Source organism: Chenopodium album, chromosome 17, assembly GCF_948465745.1.
Source record: "Chenopodium album chromosome 17, dcCheAlbu1.1, whole genome shotgun sequence".
Taxonomy (NCBI): Eukaryota; Viridiplantae; Streptophyta; class Magnoliopsida; order Caryophyllales; family Amaranthaceae; genus Chenopodium; species Chenopodium album.
In genome coordinates, this window is record NC_137850.1 from 20,176,282 (window position 1) to 20,190,830 (window position 14,549).

General features: G+C 38.9%; 1 non-coding gene across 1 annotated transcript; it reads left to right on the plus strand.

Annotated features, from left to right (window-relative positions):
* The first annotated feature begins 1,807 nt into the window (after window positions 1-1,807).
* Window positions 1,808-1,912, plus strand: LOC145590276 (small nucleolar RNA R71). Its single transcript, XR_014101912.1, has one exon. It is a non-coding gene; the product is annotated as a small nucleolar RNA R71 (small nucleolar RNA).
* The last annotated feature ends 12,637 nt before the right edge of the window (window positions 1,913-14,549 follow it).

A 14,549-nucleotide genomic window follows, 5' to 3' on the forward strand; every position in this document is an offset into this window, starting at 1 on the left:
TCCACAATTGGATCTTGAGGCTTCATTATAACCCTTCCCAAACGGTCCAACTCCTCATTCACAACATCAACACGGTAGCACTTTTCAACCATAGGGGTCTTTAGCAACTTTGAGAACTCAAAAACTATCTTCTCATCGGCCACTTCACATGTGATGGTGTTGTTTTTGCAATTGATGACCGCCCCAAAAGTCTTAAGAGCTTCCCGACCTAAGATCAAAGGTGTATCCACATCTTCCTCCATGTCCATCATTACAAAGTCACAAGGCACATAGATGTGTCCCACTTGAATTGGAACATCCTCAAGTTCTCCACAAGGTAACTTCACCGAGAGGTCGGCTAGTTGAATGGTCTTCCTTGTAGGGATCATCTCAATATTAAGTTTTTGAGCAATGGATAAGGGGATTAGACTAACACTTGCTCCAAGATCGTCCAAGGCACCTCTAGCTTCCATGTTTCCAATTCTTACCGGCAAAGTGAAACTCCCCGGATCTTTCTCCTTCTTGGGAATTTTATGTTGAACAAGAGCACTCACTTGGTGTGGAAGGGTGATAAGCTCATCATTGAGCTTCCTTTTGTTGGTGAGGATGTCCATGAAAAATTTGGAGTAAGATGGCATTTGTGTCACTAGTTCAAGAAAAGGGAGATTGATGTGCAAGTTCTTCATCACGCTTAGAAATTTTGCAAACTTGTCATTCAACTTCCTCTCCGCAAGCCTACTTGGAAAAGGAACCAGTCCATTAAGATTCCTAGTCTCACTAGGAATTGAAGTTGTCTTCTCGTTGTTGAGCTTCTTCTTCTCCGAACTTCCTTCGACTTCTTCACCTTCTTCTTCCTCACCTCTCCTATCTTCATTCACACTCTCTTCTCCTCCCTTCTTTCCCTCACTATCCCCCTCATTTGGACCATCATAGGAAGTTCCCAACCTCAAAGTGATTGCCTTGCATGTATCGGGTTTTTGGTTATGAGAAGGGTTAGGTTGTGGTTGTCCGGGTAGAGTTGATGGTGAATTGACAGGAGCCCTCTCGGCCAATTGAGCTAGTTGTGAATCGACCATCTTGTTGTGTGCCCTTATTTCTTGCATTTGTTGCCCAAAAGTTTGCATTTGTGCATGCATGGCTTGAAGGAGTTGTGTGGGTGTTGGCTCCGCTTGAGGTGCTTGTTCTTGATTTCTTTGGGGCCCTTGGGTTTGATTGTTGTATTGGTTTTGATTGTTGTATTGGTTGTTCCTAGGGTAGCTTCCTCTTGGGTTTTGGTTTTGAGATGGAGGTGGATTTTGGTATTGGGGGTTGGAATTGTAAGAAGGTTGAGCTTGTTGGCCCCATTGTTGAGGTTGAGATGCAAACCCGGGTGGTGGTTGTCTCCAAGATACTCCACCACCAGCTCCTCTAAAACCGTCTTGTCTTGTGTTGTATGCCGCCACATGCTCGGGGCTCAAACCTCCGCAATAAGATGTATCATGGTTCGTTCCTCCACAATTTTGACATGAGAAAGAGTTGACTTGAGAAGAGCTTGCTCCACCACTTGAGCTTGCATTAACACTTGTGTTCAACTTTGAAAGCCCTTTTGTGAGTTGCTCAATTTGATGTTGCAATTGATCGACCTTCTCCAATTCACACATCCCTCCTTTCTTCGGTGCATTCCTTCTTCTACCTCCCCAAGAGTAGTTCTTTGCTACCTCCTCGATTGTTGCTTCCACTTGATTTTGAGGGATCTTGATTAGTTGACCACCCGCCCCCGCATCCAAGTTGGCTCTAGACATGGGCTCCAAACCATCGTAGAAAAACCTCATGAGCAAACTTTGATTGTATTCATGGTGAGGACATGCTTGAACCAACTCTTTGAACCTCTCCCAAGCTTCATTAAGACTCTCATCCGCTTCTTGTTCAAATGATGCAATCTTCCTTCTCATCTCGGCGGTCTTCTCCTCGGAAATGAACCTCTTCAAGAATGCCTTAACTACCTCCCTCCAAGATGTGAGTGAGTTAGGCTTCACTTGCTTCAACCATTTCTTTGCTCTACCCGAAAGAGATTGTCGAAATAAATGCATCCGGATGTACTCTTGAGAAACTTGGTTGGTTTGAATCATGGCACATAGCTCAAGGAATCTATGGGGTCTTCACTTGTAGAACCCGAAAATTGCTCCGATTGAACCATTATTGTATATTGGGGATGAATTGTGAAGTTAGTCTCCGTGACGGGTAACAAAATCCCTCCCGTGAGCTCATAATCCTCCGGATTACCAAACTCACGAAACAAAACATCATCTTCTTGTCCCGCCATTGATTCACTTTGCGAACTAGAAGAGTAAAAATCACTCCCACTATCAATTATAGCACCAAGTCCTCTCCCTTCTTCTTCAAAAAGCCTACGGATTTGTCTTAAAGTTCGGTTGATTTCTTGGTCAATTTGATGGGTAGGTTGTCCTTGAGATCTTCTAAGCATTCACCAAAGCTAAGCAAACAATTAGCAATGACAAGTATGATAGAACAAAACAAAACAAAAAGAAAGCAATTAAAATTACTCTAACAAAAGCAAATTAGACACCAAACAAGCCGCTTCCCCGGCAACGGCGCCAAAATTTGATCGGGATTTAGTAGATCATTGGGACTACCAACCCAAATCAAATTAACTACTAAAAACCTAAACTACCCTAATACAAATATAGGGGTAAGTATAGGGTCGAACCCAAGGGAAGCATGCAAGCTAAATATCAAATTCACTATGCAAGAGTCAAGGAAAGGATAATTTTGTTGGTTTTTGGATAAAAAGGTACTAAGACTACAAACAAGCAAATATAAAGAAGATTAAAAATCAAGAGAGAATGACGCTAGGGGTACGAGGGTGTCAAACATGATTAGAAAGAGGTGAATAATGATAGTTATCATGAAGAACATGCCAAAGAACACAAGATCCTACCTAAACAATTCATTCTCATGCAATAGTCTAGGCAAATCAATGAAAGAGCCCTGTGCTAATAGAATCATTCTCATGCATCCTATTAGACACTAGCAAAATCAAGATAATAAAGAGGCACAATTCATAAAACACTATTTTAACAACTAATTTTCATGCAATCATCAAAATAGAGGTGATCTTAATCTAGTTCAAATAATTTTCATGCATTTAAACTAGAAGGCAATCAAATAAAGCGCAACAATAATCTCAAGCCATTAAAAATCATATCTTTCATCAATTTAAGGCATGTATTCAATCCAACCATCATCATTCACCCAACACTCAACTCATATTTTCCACCCCCTTCCCCTAGCTAAGAAATTAGCCTAGAGAAGGGAGATTAAACATGATGATAAAACTAAATGAAAACAAAATAGACATGGAAGCAAACATGATCAAAAACAATGAAAATACCAAAAGATATCAATCCACAAAATAGATAGAAATAAATAAGTAAAGTGCAAATAAACAAAGCTAAGAGAAAGGAATAGAGATTACTAGATAGGCAATAGTAGAAAGATTAAAACTTGCAAAGTTGCTTGATTGATTGAAATTAAACTTGAACCAAAGTTGCATACATGAAGATAACTTGAGTAATACTACACTTTCTCTCTCTAAGATTAGGGTTAAAATGTACATAATCCTCATTACAAAAACTAGGGGTCTTTATATGCCCCTCACATTACTCTAAAGAAAGATTAAAATGCACGGAAATACCCAAGAGAGCGGCCGCTCTATCGAGGGTGAGCGGACGCTCTAGAGGGTATTAATCAAAACAGCCGCCTTACTGGAGCGGGCGCTCTCCCAGACAGGAGCGGGCGCTCCAGGTGTGGAGCGGGCGCTCCTCTCTGGTGGAGCGGGCGCTCCATAAGTCTGGAAAACAGGGGATTTGATGAGAAAATGGAGCGGGCGCTCCTCTCTGGTGAGCGGCCGCTCCTCTTGAAAGCTCCGGACTCTTCTCCAAATCCATGCTCCTCTCTTCCGCTATTTCAATCACACGAGCACTCTATTCAACCTACTCAAACACTCATACACAAACATAAGTATAGAGAAGAGGGAAAGCGACAAAGCAAGGCCAAAAACAAAGGAAAAGGAGGGGAAAACACAAAAAGGAACAAGGCAAAGCAAACTAAAACAAAGTGCTTGAAAAAGGCTCAAACAAGTGCCAAATGAAGGGAAAAATCCTTAAAGAAAAGGATAAAAGAGTGGTATAAATACCACTCATCAGGCCTCCCAAGCTATCTTTCGGATTCTTTTCTTATTCTTCGACTCTGTTTTTTCCTATAAATAGAGGTCATATCTCCCCTTTTTTCAATCATCTAGAATCATCAATCATCTACAATTATCTACAATCCACAATCTATCATCTACAATAATTCTCTCTAGGCTCTCTCTCTCTCTAGCTTTTCACAAACACAATCCCGCATACACGAGATCTAGAAACACCTAGCCAAGTTTGGAGTTGCCTTGCCCTAGACGTGAAAGGTTATAATTTATGAGGGTTTGGTTCCTAATCTCTATTTCAATTATTTAATTTGACTGTTTGATTTTATTATTTTCCTTGCAGTTACTAACGCGTGTATTTTGTTATTAGAAAGAGGTAGGAGGCATCAAAGTATGTAATCTTACTGCTCTATTCTTGTTGAAAGCATGTTTATTATTTATTAATTCCTAGCATCATGCTTAGGATGTTATTATTGCTTTCTAGTATCATGTTTAGGGTGCTTCCTATGCTTTCTAATATCATATTAATATCATGTTAGTATCATGCTAGGGCTAAAGCTTTGATTTTTATTGCTTAGTGACATGCTAGGATTTGTTATTAATCTTGTTAGTATCATGCCTAGGATCTTGCTATTATTATGCTTTGACATAATTATTTTTATGATTATTATTTGTATTATTATCATGTTGCTTGATGCTTATTCATTGTTATTGCTTGATGACACCTTTTATGCATGTTTAAAGGGAATTTGTACTTGTAATCACGCTTAATAAGATAATTAATAAACTTGTTAAGGTTAATATGATTATAATTCAAGTGATCGCCAATAATAGTTTCCTTGTATATTAAATTCAACCAACATAGATAATCAGGTTTAGGGTTAACCTATTGGTTGCATGTTAGTCATAAAGCGCACATGAATACGAGAAGAATAAAGTAGAGGCCTATTATTAGGGCAGGTTCAATCTCTTTTAGGTTGGATTTGTACCTTCATCCCCGAACCCTATTTGGTTCAAGACCTTTTGGAGTTGACGATCTCATGGATCGTTAAGGGGTGTAATCTTCAACTTGTGAACGGTTTACAAGTTCCTAATACTTGTTGACGACTCTTTTGCTCTCTCTTCTTTCCCTTTGGACGCCACCATGCTTAAGTGTATGATCACAGTGGGGTTCAGGCTAAGGGTTAATGCTTGAAATATTCCCTACAGTTTTTGGCGACTCCACTGGGGTGGATTTCTATTTTAATTCCTTAAATTTATTTCAGCAATGATTTAGAATGAGTGGATGAGACTCAAAAAGTTCTAAGTATTTCATGTGCGTAATTTTGATTAGCATTATTGTCATATGCATAAAAAAGGTCCTCATTGGATAGACCATCCGAAATGAGTAAAAAAAATTAGGATTTTTACACGTAGGAAACTTAGCAAATATCTTTCACAACTAGAATCGAAATAATACAGCGAAATCTGGAAAATTCTAAGAACGTAGATACCTACTGAGGCATGTAGGAACTAGCGTCTAGAAAATAGGGCTTGTCGCCTGTAAAGTGCTTCTGTCGCCTGGTGATAGTTATGTTGCTTGGCGACAGTCCCTGTAGTCTGGCGCTAAGTTCTTCCAATACCGAGCCAGAACTCTGCCTTCTTGTTTTGACCATTTCTAGCACTGTTGGCTCGATTCTACTTCCTGATTGAGTTTTTCTCTCTTTTCTGAAACCCATATGTGTTCTACATATGGACATAACCATCTGGGGGTTCACGCTCCATCTACCCAATCGAACGCTCCTAGCAACGACGGGTACATCCGAGTTTACGAATCCACCAAGCCGTGGAAGCACATTTTTAACTTGCGGGGTCCCATCCATACACGCCAACCCTTCCAAAGGTAAGGCTTCCGCGCGATGCATCCTGACTCATAACCATGGACCCTCTTTGACTAACCAATATCCTTGAACTTTAGAGAACTAGAGCCATGGTTAGGTTGCAAACTCATTGCATCATATTGTGACTATTTGAATTACTTGTGCATTCTTTGCTCGGGCATACCCTATATGTGCTAACCGTTTGTTTGACTTGTGTTTAAGTCTAAATAAACTAATTAATGACTAAAAAGGACTTAGTCTAACTAATTAATTAATTAATTTGACTAATTAAAGACTAATAAAGTAATCAATCTGACTTAGTACGACTGTAGGCATGTCCCCTTAGAGTAAACTTACTGGAAACAGTCCCAGATTAATGTTCCAGCAATGGCGCAGAAGTTTGGGCTGTGGCGCCGCAGTTTACTGTTTGTCGCCTGGCGACAAATTTGTCGTTTGGCGACAAGCTTCAAATTGTGGCGACAGTTCTGTTGTTCCGGCGACAGTCTAGATTCGTACTCGAGTCATCATGACGAGTCTAATTAAACAGTTTGCTAATCAATTCGATTATTTCATTAATAAAAATACCTTTGTTAAGTCCTTAATTCAGTTTAGTCACATAGTCTAGTCGCATGGTCTTACACGAGAGCCTTAACATGTCACATACACTCACTAGTGTTAGCACACACTTTATATAGTCACCATGACCATGTCTTAGGTTCATGCAAGATTCGGCTTTTTCCGTCATTTGAGTTGGGGGTACATTCTATTCCTAATTTTTTTATATCTCTCCATCTACATCATCTTTCCATTCTCTACATGCTTTCCCCATGTCACAATATTCATTCTTCCTACCTTCTTCCATCTATTGCATGTTGAATAGAGTTTAGTCAAATAATTAACAACGAATATCCCTTAATTTCCCTTTCCACAGTACTTGGCCAAGGAGAGAAGGAAGATTAATCAAAAACAACACCTTTTTTTCAAGTTCAACTTTTTGATAAGCCAATCGGTCGAAAAAGAAAAGCTAAGAAGATAATGGCAAGTCAAGAAGAAGTCAACGAACTTTAGGGACAAGTGGCTAACATGGCTGAAATGTTGAAGAATCTGACTCTTCAAATCAATGACCCTGTGAGACAACAGCAAGTGGAGCTCATCCAGGAAAGTTTGAGCAGATTATCCAATGACTATAGATTCCAGGGCATTAGCTCACATGGGGTCTCGGTGGACAAGGATCTTCTTCCGCAGAAGTTCAATGCCAACGACATCCCAAAATTCAAGGCAATGAATAACCCTTATTTTCATTTAAGAGCCTTTGAAACTGTAATGAATATTAAGGGAATAGATAAGAAAGCTTTTCATTCTGTGTTTTCTCTATCTTTAGAAACTATTGTAAACGCTTTCATAGATAGATATAAGTGCAACATTCAAGACGAAACAGACCACAGACAACTTGAGATGTTAAAACAAAAAGAAAACGAAGGGTTCACTCCTTTCTTCAACAAATGGAGGGAAACTTCTGCTAATATGGTTAAGGATCCTACCGAGAAAGAATCTGTGAGGATGTTCATCAAGAATCTTCAAGAAAAATATCCAAAGCACTTAAAATATCAACACAACTTGAATACTTTCAAGGCTGTGTATAATATAGGCATTGACATTGATGAGGACCTTCTGAAAGATAATAGTGCGAGAGGAAAGAAGAACGACCATCCTTCTTCTTCCTCTCCCATTAATGAAGTACATGCTACGATCACCTCTAAACCACGAATCCAAAGGTCGAAAAGAGTGTTCACTCCACTTGGTATGAGTTATGAAACAGCTTTCGAAAAATTACACCACAAAGGACTAGTTATGCCCATAGGGCCTATCAAAGATCCAGTTCTAGAGGCCAGGCCACCCAAGTGGGATCCTAATAAGCACTACAAATATCACCAAGGAAAGGGTCACGACACTGAGGAGTGTTGGAAACTCAAAGAAGCTATTCAAGATCTGATCGATGACAATAAAACTTCCGAGATTCTAGCCATCGCAGAAGATCAAACATCCTTTGATCCTTCACTCCTTATCACACCTGTAAGTAAGCCCATGATCGAGACAGATTTTATAACCTCTCTTAATGAAGTGGCCGTGATTGAGGAGGATGAAAGTATTTTCTTAGATAACATCAGGGAAGACTCGTCAAGTCTAAAAGAAGATGTTCGAAAACTGCAAGATGTCATTGTCATGCTCTTGAATGTGGTAGAAGGATTAGCAAATCGGATGATGGTTGTTGAACAAAATTCTCACCAAGGATTTAATGAAGAACTCAATGCTCCTAAGCCACGGGCAAAACGGACCATTGAAGAATACACACCAATAGGAATGACTTACAATGAAGCTTTTGACTGTCTCCGCGATCAAGGTCTCATTTGCCCCATTGGTCCCATTCAAGACCCTCCGCCTAAAAAACGGTATCCCAAATGGGACCCAAAATCTTATTGCCGATACCATAGAGGTTGTGGTCACACCACCGAAGTATGTCTCGCTCTCAAAGATCGTGTTCAAGACCTCATTGATTCAAGTCTCCTTCATGTTCCTCCGCGCAACAAGAAGGCCAGGATTAGTAACGATAACAACAGTGGCTGTAAAGGAAAGAAGAACGATTATCCTTATTCTTCCGAAAACACCTACTCTAGCAATAGTGTGGGTACTTTCGACCTTAATGAAATCTTAGCCATGGATAATCAAGGATTTAGAAAGCAACTAAGAAAGGATTTCACCCCTATTGGAATTAGCTACGATGATGCTTTCGATCGACTCCATGCAAAGAAACTCATTACTCCTATTGGACCCATTCAAGATCCCCCACTTGAGAAGAGATTGCCTAGTTAGAACCCAAATGTACGCTGCAAGTACCATCAAGGTAGGGGTCATACTACCGAGAGCTGTTGGAAGCTAAAGGAAGCAATACAATATTTGATCGACAATAATAAGCTTCCTATACCTCCAGTCGGCAAGAAGACCGAGTGATGATAAGGCACAAGACAAGAGGCGAGCTTCAACGACAAGATTTCGTGATCTCTTTTTCTATTTCTTTTTTATTCCTTTCCCCAATAAGTCTAGCGTAGGCACCATTTTATTCTCCTTATATTTATTTTTTAGGATCATTATTTCTTCCCCTTTTAATAAAATGAGCATTTATTTCATTAGATATGATCATCGTATTGCATTGCATTAAAAAAAAAAAAAAAAAAAAAAAAAAAAAAAAAAAAAAAAAAACCATGTCGAACTAAGCATAAGGTATACCAATGATTTGAGGCACCCCTTGTAGCCACATCATATCACCTTTCACCCTTTAAAAAATATAAATCCTTTCTTGACAAGCCACTTTGAGCCTCGTCTACTGATAGACCTTCCATTCTTCAACCCACATCTACTTAACCTTGGGACGAGATGGTGTGTAACTTATGCAAATTCAAAAGCTTGAGTGAATCAAAAAATTAAAATAGCAAAAACAATACAAGTGGCGAAAGGGCAAGTGTTCCAATGTCTTTGATATGAAAAATGTCTTTGATATGAACACGTCTCAGATTGCGTCTCTTATCGAGTGCTCGGTACCGTGCCTGAGAAACATGAATGCCAAATGAATGATAGACCGCATGATCAGGATTGCCCACACTTACCCATTTGAAAAAAAAAATGATAAAGCAAAAAAAAAAAGAGAGCAAAAAATATAAAAGAAAAGAGCTCAAAAGTGAGAAACCTCAAGCATACAAAAACAAAGATTCAAAAGCAAGGTTGCACACCTTGGGGGCTTATCTAGGGTCTTGAGCCTCTATCCCCTTCTTCTTTTAACCTTTAGCCTAACCACGTTACAACCCTCAAAAGACCTCTTTGAGGTATACACACACTTGTGCGAGGTTCGGCTAGAGCTACGTTCGACCTGATTCCTAACGGATACGTAGGCAACCTCACATTGGGGTGCGGCCGTAATAAACATGCATTCATTTTCACATTCACACACTCACAGCATAATTAATCATATTAAGGGATCTCCTATGCTCATCCCTATTCATTTAGAGCTAGACTTGGGGGCTTGATCCCTACATTATTAGCTTACCTAGCCTAAGAGTCATCATCATTTGACTCTTCTCAAAATACTTTTTCCAAACACTTAGCCTTTGCAACCTAACTTTAGTGCTACTTTCACACACATCACAGATACATGACCAAATATACTTCCCTTAGGAACCCTTTGTCATGAAATCTTAACACAACGCTGAAGCACGCCTTGTCATGTCAAAATCAAGATCAATCATCATTGCATCACAAAGTATGAAGTACTTAGCCTCCGCGCTCAAGCTACCTAAATACTTTCATTATCAAGTCAACTAGGATAGTCTAAGATGTTACAATCCTTGTACTGTGAGAGACAACATTAACGGATTAAGCTCAATCAACATGCACCTTCAAAAAACTTCACTTCGATTATTTTTCGCGTCTTTCTTTTTCGGGAGAAAGTCGGTACCCTCCATAAAAAATGACGGAAAATTTTTGCTTTTTTGCATTTTTCGAATCACACATTAACATTATAATGCACACACGAATCATGTACGTTGAGTCATGTCACCTCGAATTGAGTCTAACACATGTGTCAAAACACATTAAGTCGCACAAGAGTCACACACGTGTTAAAACACATTGAGTCAACCTCAAGTCAGTCAATCACCTTAGGTCAACCCTAAGAAAAACACCAGCAAAGTCTTTTGGAAATCTTTTGATTTTTACAGGATACAACCATTCAGCAAAGCTCCTGTTCGCAGCCAACCGAACGATCGCAACAAACATTCAAGTATCAAAGCTCTTTGTTCAGAGACGCGTGGGCATATTATTCAAAAGCTCTTTTGCTCAGAGACGCGTGGGCATATCATTCAAAGCTCTTTTGTTCAGAGACGCGTGGACATTTCTTTTCAAGCTCTTTTGCTCAGAGACGCGTGGGCATCCTATCAAAGCTCTTTGTGTAGAGACGCGTGGACATTTCTTTTCAAACTCTTTTGTTCGGAGACGCGTGGAAATTTCTTTTCAAGCTCTTTGTTCAGAGATGCGTGGACATTTCTTTTCAAGCTCTTTGTTCAGAGATGCGTGGACATTTCTTTTCAAGCTCTTTTGTTCAGAGACGAGTGAACATCCCTCCTATCAAAGCTCTTTTGCTCAGGGACGCGTGAGCATCCTATTCAAGCTCTTTTGCTCAGATACGCGTGAGCATCCTATTCAAGCTCTTTTGCTCAGAGACGCGGGGGCATATCATTCAAAGCTCTTTATTCAAAGACGTGTGGACATTTCCTATCAAAGCTCCATTGTTCAGAGATGAGTGAACATTCCTCAAAAAGAAGCTCTTTTGCTCAGAGACACGTGGGCATCCTATCAAAGCTCCATTGTTTAGAGATTAGTGAACATTCCTCAAAAAGAAGCTCTTTTCTTCAGAGACGAGTGAACATCAACGGCGACAAAGCACGACCACAACATCAACAACGGCAAGATGGCGTTCCCTAGTTTGTGGAAAGTTGTCACAACAACAATGCAGCAACAAATCAGTTACCTTGAGAGACGTGTGCTCGATGGTGCAAGATACGCGTTTCTTAACTCTTTTATCTGTTTAACTAACGCTAGTTTGCAGGTATCGGCATTACAAGAATGATTTGGGATCGCAGAACGTTCTGAATCATTCTCCGTCCCTATCGATACTTTGACTTTTGTTTTCGAAACTTGCGTTTCTCCAAACTCAGTCAAAGTGGGAGCTTCTGTAGACACCCAATTGTGTCTCCCCAAAAACAAAAACCAGTGATGAATACCTTTCACGTCATTTGATTATCGAACGAGGTGAAAGTGTGAAAAGTCTAGTGATAAGGATGTTTTTATTAAAATATCTCTTCTTTCTGTTTTTGAAAATATTCCTTTTCTTAATCTATTTTATGAAAAACGTGCAGTCCAGTTTCGTTTGGTCCATGAATAATGAGGAAGTTATGGCCAAAATACTAAACCGGGCCCAAACCGAATTTTACCTACGACCCAATGATCACGTGGAGGGTTCAAAGTTTTAATCCCGTTCCTAAACTAATTAGGATTTAATTAGAATCTTCTATGAGTTTTTAAAATATCTTAATTATCCTTTTTGAAAAAGATAAAATCAAAGAATTTGAAATTAAATAAAACTTTCCTTTTTTAAAACTTTCCTTTTTTAAGTCCTAATTCTATTCGAATTTAAAGATGTTCAAAGACAGTCAGATATTATTTTCGTGCCTTAAAATTTTTATCCAAATCTTATATGATTGGATATATATTGAAATTATCTTTCCAATGATATATTATAATATTAATTCCGAGCTATAACGAAAAAGATATGAAAGGAATACGGAACTCTATCCAAAACTGACACCGTCCCACTATTTCGGCCATATCTTTTTATCTACAAAATATTTTAATCTGATTCTTATTGATTTGGAAATTATACTTCAAGATCTTTCCAAATACATATTATGTGACTTATTTTGACTTTTGGATCAAAAGATATGATAAAAACAAAATTTGCAAAAACTGCTAACTGACGAGTTTTATTTCGATTCGAATTCGGATTCTTTTCTTATTCTTCGACTCTCTTTTTTCCTATAAATAGAGGTCATATCTCCCCTTTTTTCAATCATCTAGAATCATCAATCATCTACAATTATCTACTATCCACAATCTATCATCTACAATAATTCTCTCTAGGCTCTCTCTCTCTCTAGTTTTTCACAAACACAATTCCGCATACACGAGATCTAGAAACACCTAGCCAAGTTCGGAGTTGCCTTCACCCTAGACGTGAAAGGTTATAATTTCTGAGGGTTTGGTTCCTAATCTCTATTTCAATTATTTAATTTGATTGTTTGATTTTATTATTTTCCTTGCAGTTACTAACTCGTGTATTTTGTTATTAGAAAGAGGTACGAGGCATCAAAGTATGTAATCTTATTTCTCTATTATTGTAGAAAGCAAGTTTATTATTTATTAATTCCTAGCATCATGCTTAGGATATTATTATTATTGCTTTCTAGTATCATCTTTAGGGTGCTTCCTATGCTTTCTAATATCATATCAATATCATGTTAGTATCATGCTAGGGCTAAAGCTTTGATTTTTATTGCTTAGTGACATGCTAGGTTTTGTTATTAATCTTGTTAGTATCATGCCTAGGATCTTGCTATTATTATGCTTTAACATGATTATTTTTATGATTATTATTTTTATTAGTATTATGTTGCTTGATGCTTGATGCTTATTCATTGTTATTGCTTGATGACACCTTTTATGCATGTTTAAAGGGAATTTGTACTTGTAATCACGCTTAATAAGATAATTAATAATCTTGTTTAAGGTTAATATGATTATAATTCAAGTGATCGCCAATAATAGTTTGCTTGTGCATTAAATTCAACCAACATAGATAAACAGGTTTAGGGTTAACCTATTGGTTGCATGTTAGTCAGAAAGCGCACATAAATACGAGAAGAATAAAGTAGAGGCCTATTATTAGGACAGGTTCAATCTCTTTTAGGTTGGATTTGTACCTTCATCCCCGAACCCTATTTGGTTCAAGACCTTTTGGAGTTACCGATCCATAGATCTCATGGATCGTTAAGGGGTGTAATCTTCACCTTGTGAACGGTTTACAAGTTCCTAAAACTTGTTGGCGACTCTTTTGCTCTCTCTTCTTTCCCTTTGGACGCCACCATGCTTAAGTGTATGATCACAGTGGGGTTCAGGCTTGGGGTTAATTCTTGAAATATTCCCTACAGGGGGGAATCTACATCATAACCAAGATTGGGTGAGTAAGTTGTATAGGAGGCACCCATCTGCAAACGGTTGCCTAAAGAACCTACAGAAGTCTGTTGTGAGTGAGATTTCACCCGCTTCGGCCAGGACAGCTCAAACAGTGATTTGAAAGGACTACAGGCTGTCATTACCCACAGCTGCCGTAAAGCTGCGAGTCGCCTTGGGATACTAGCCTGCTTTAGACACTGCCTCGGTGCCAAACTTCTTGCTTAGGTATATACCTAGGCCGAAGCCCTCAGATTGATACTCTTCCCCCCGATGTTGATACAAGTCTTCCCAATTGGAGCTTCGGGAGCCGTCTAGGTTGAGGACACCTTTTGAGACTTGGTGGAGATGTTATCTTCCTCATCCGGCTTCCCCTTGATGAGCTTTTGGAAGGATCGAGGAGAATCTTGAAAATACAATTGCACAATGAGCATACAACTGGCATAGTGCCACCTCTAGTAGAAAATTAAAATTAATTACTAAGGTAACTTGAGAAAACGGTGTATACTTGACCCTTGGATGCTAGATCAACCCTTTGTTTCTCCGCCTTGTCTTTGCGGATTTGAGATGTAGACTTTCTGGGGGTTTTCTCTTCTGAAACCATGTTCCTCCCCATTTTTGCAAACAAAACGTCTGTCAATATATACAAAAGAATAGAAATGAAACCAACAAAG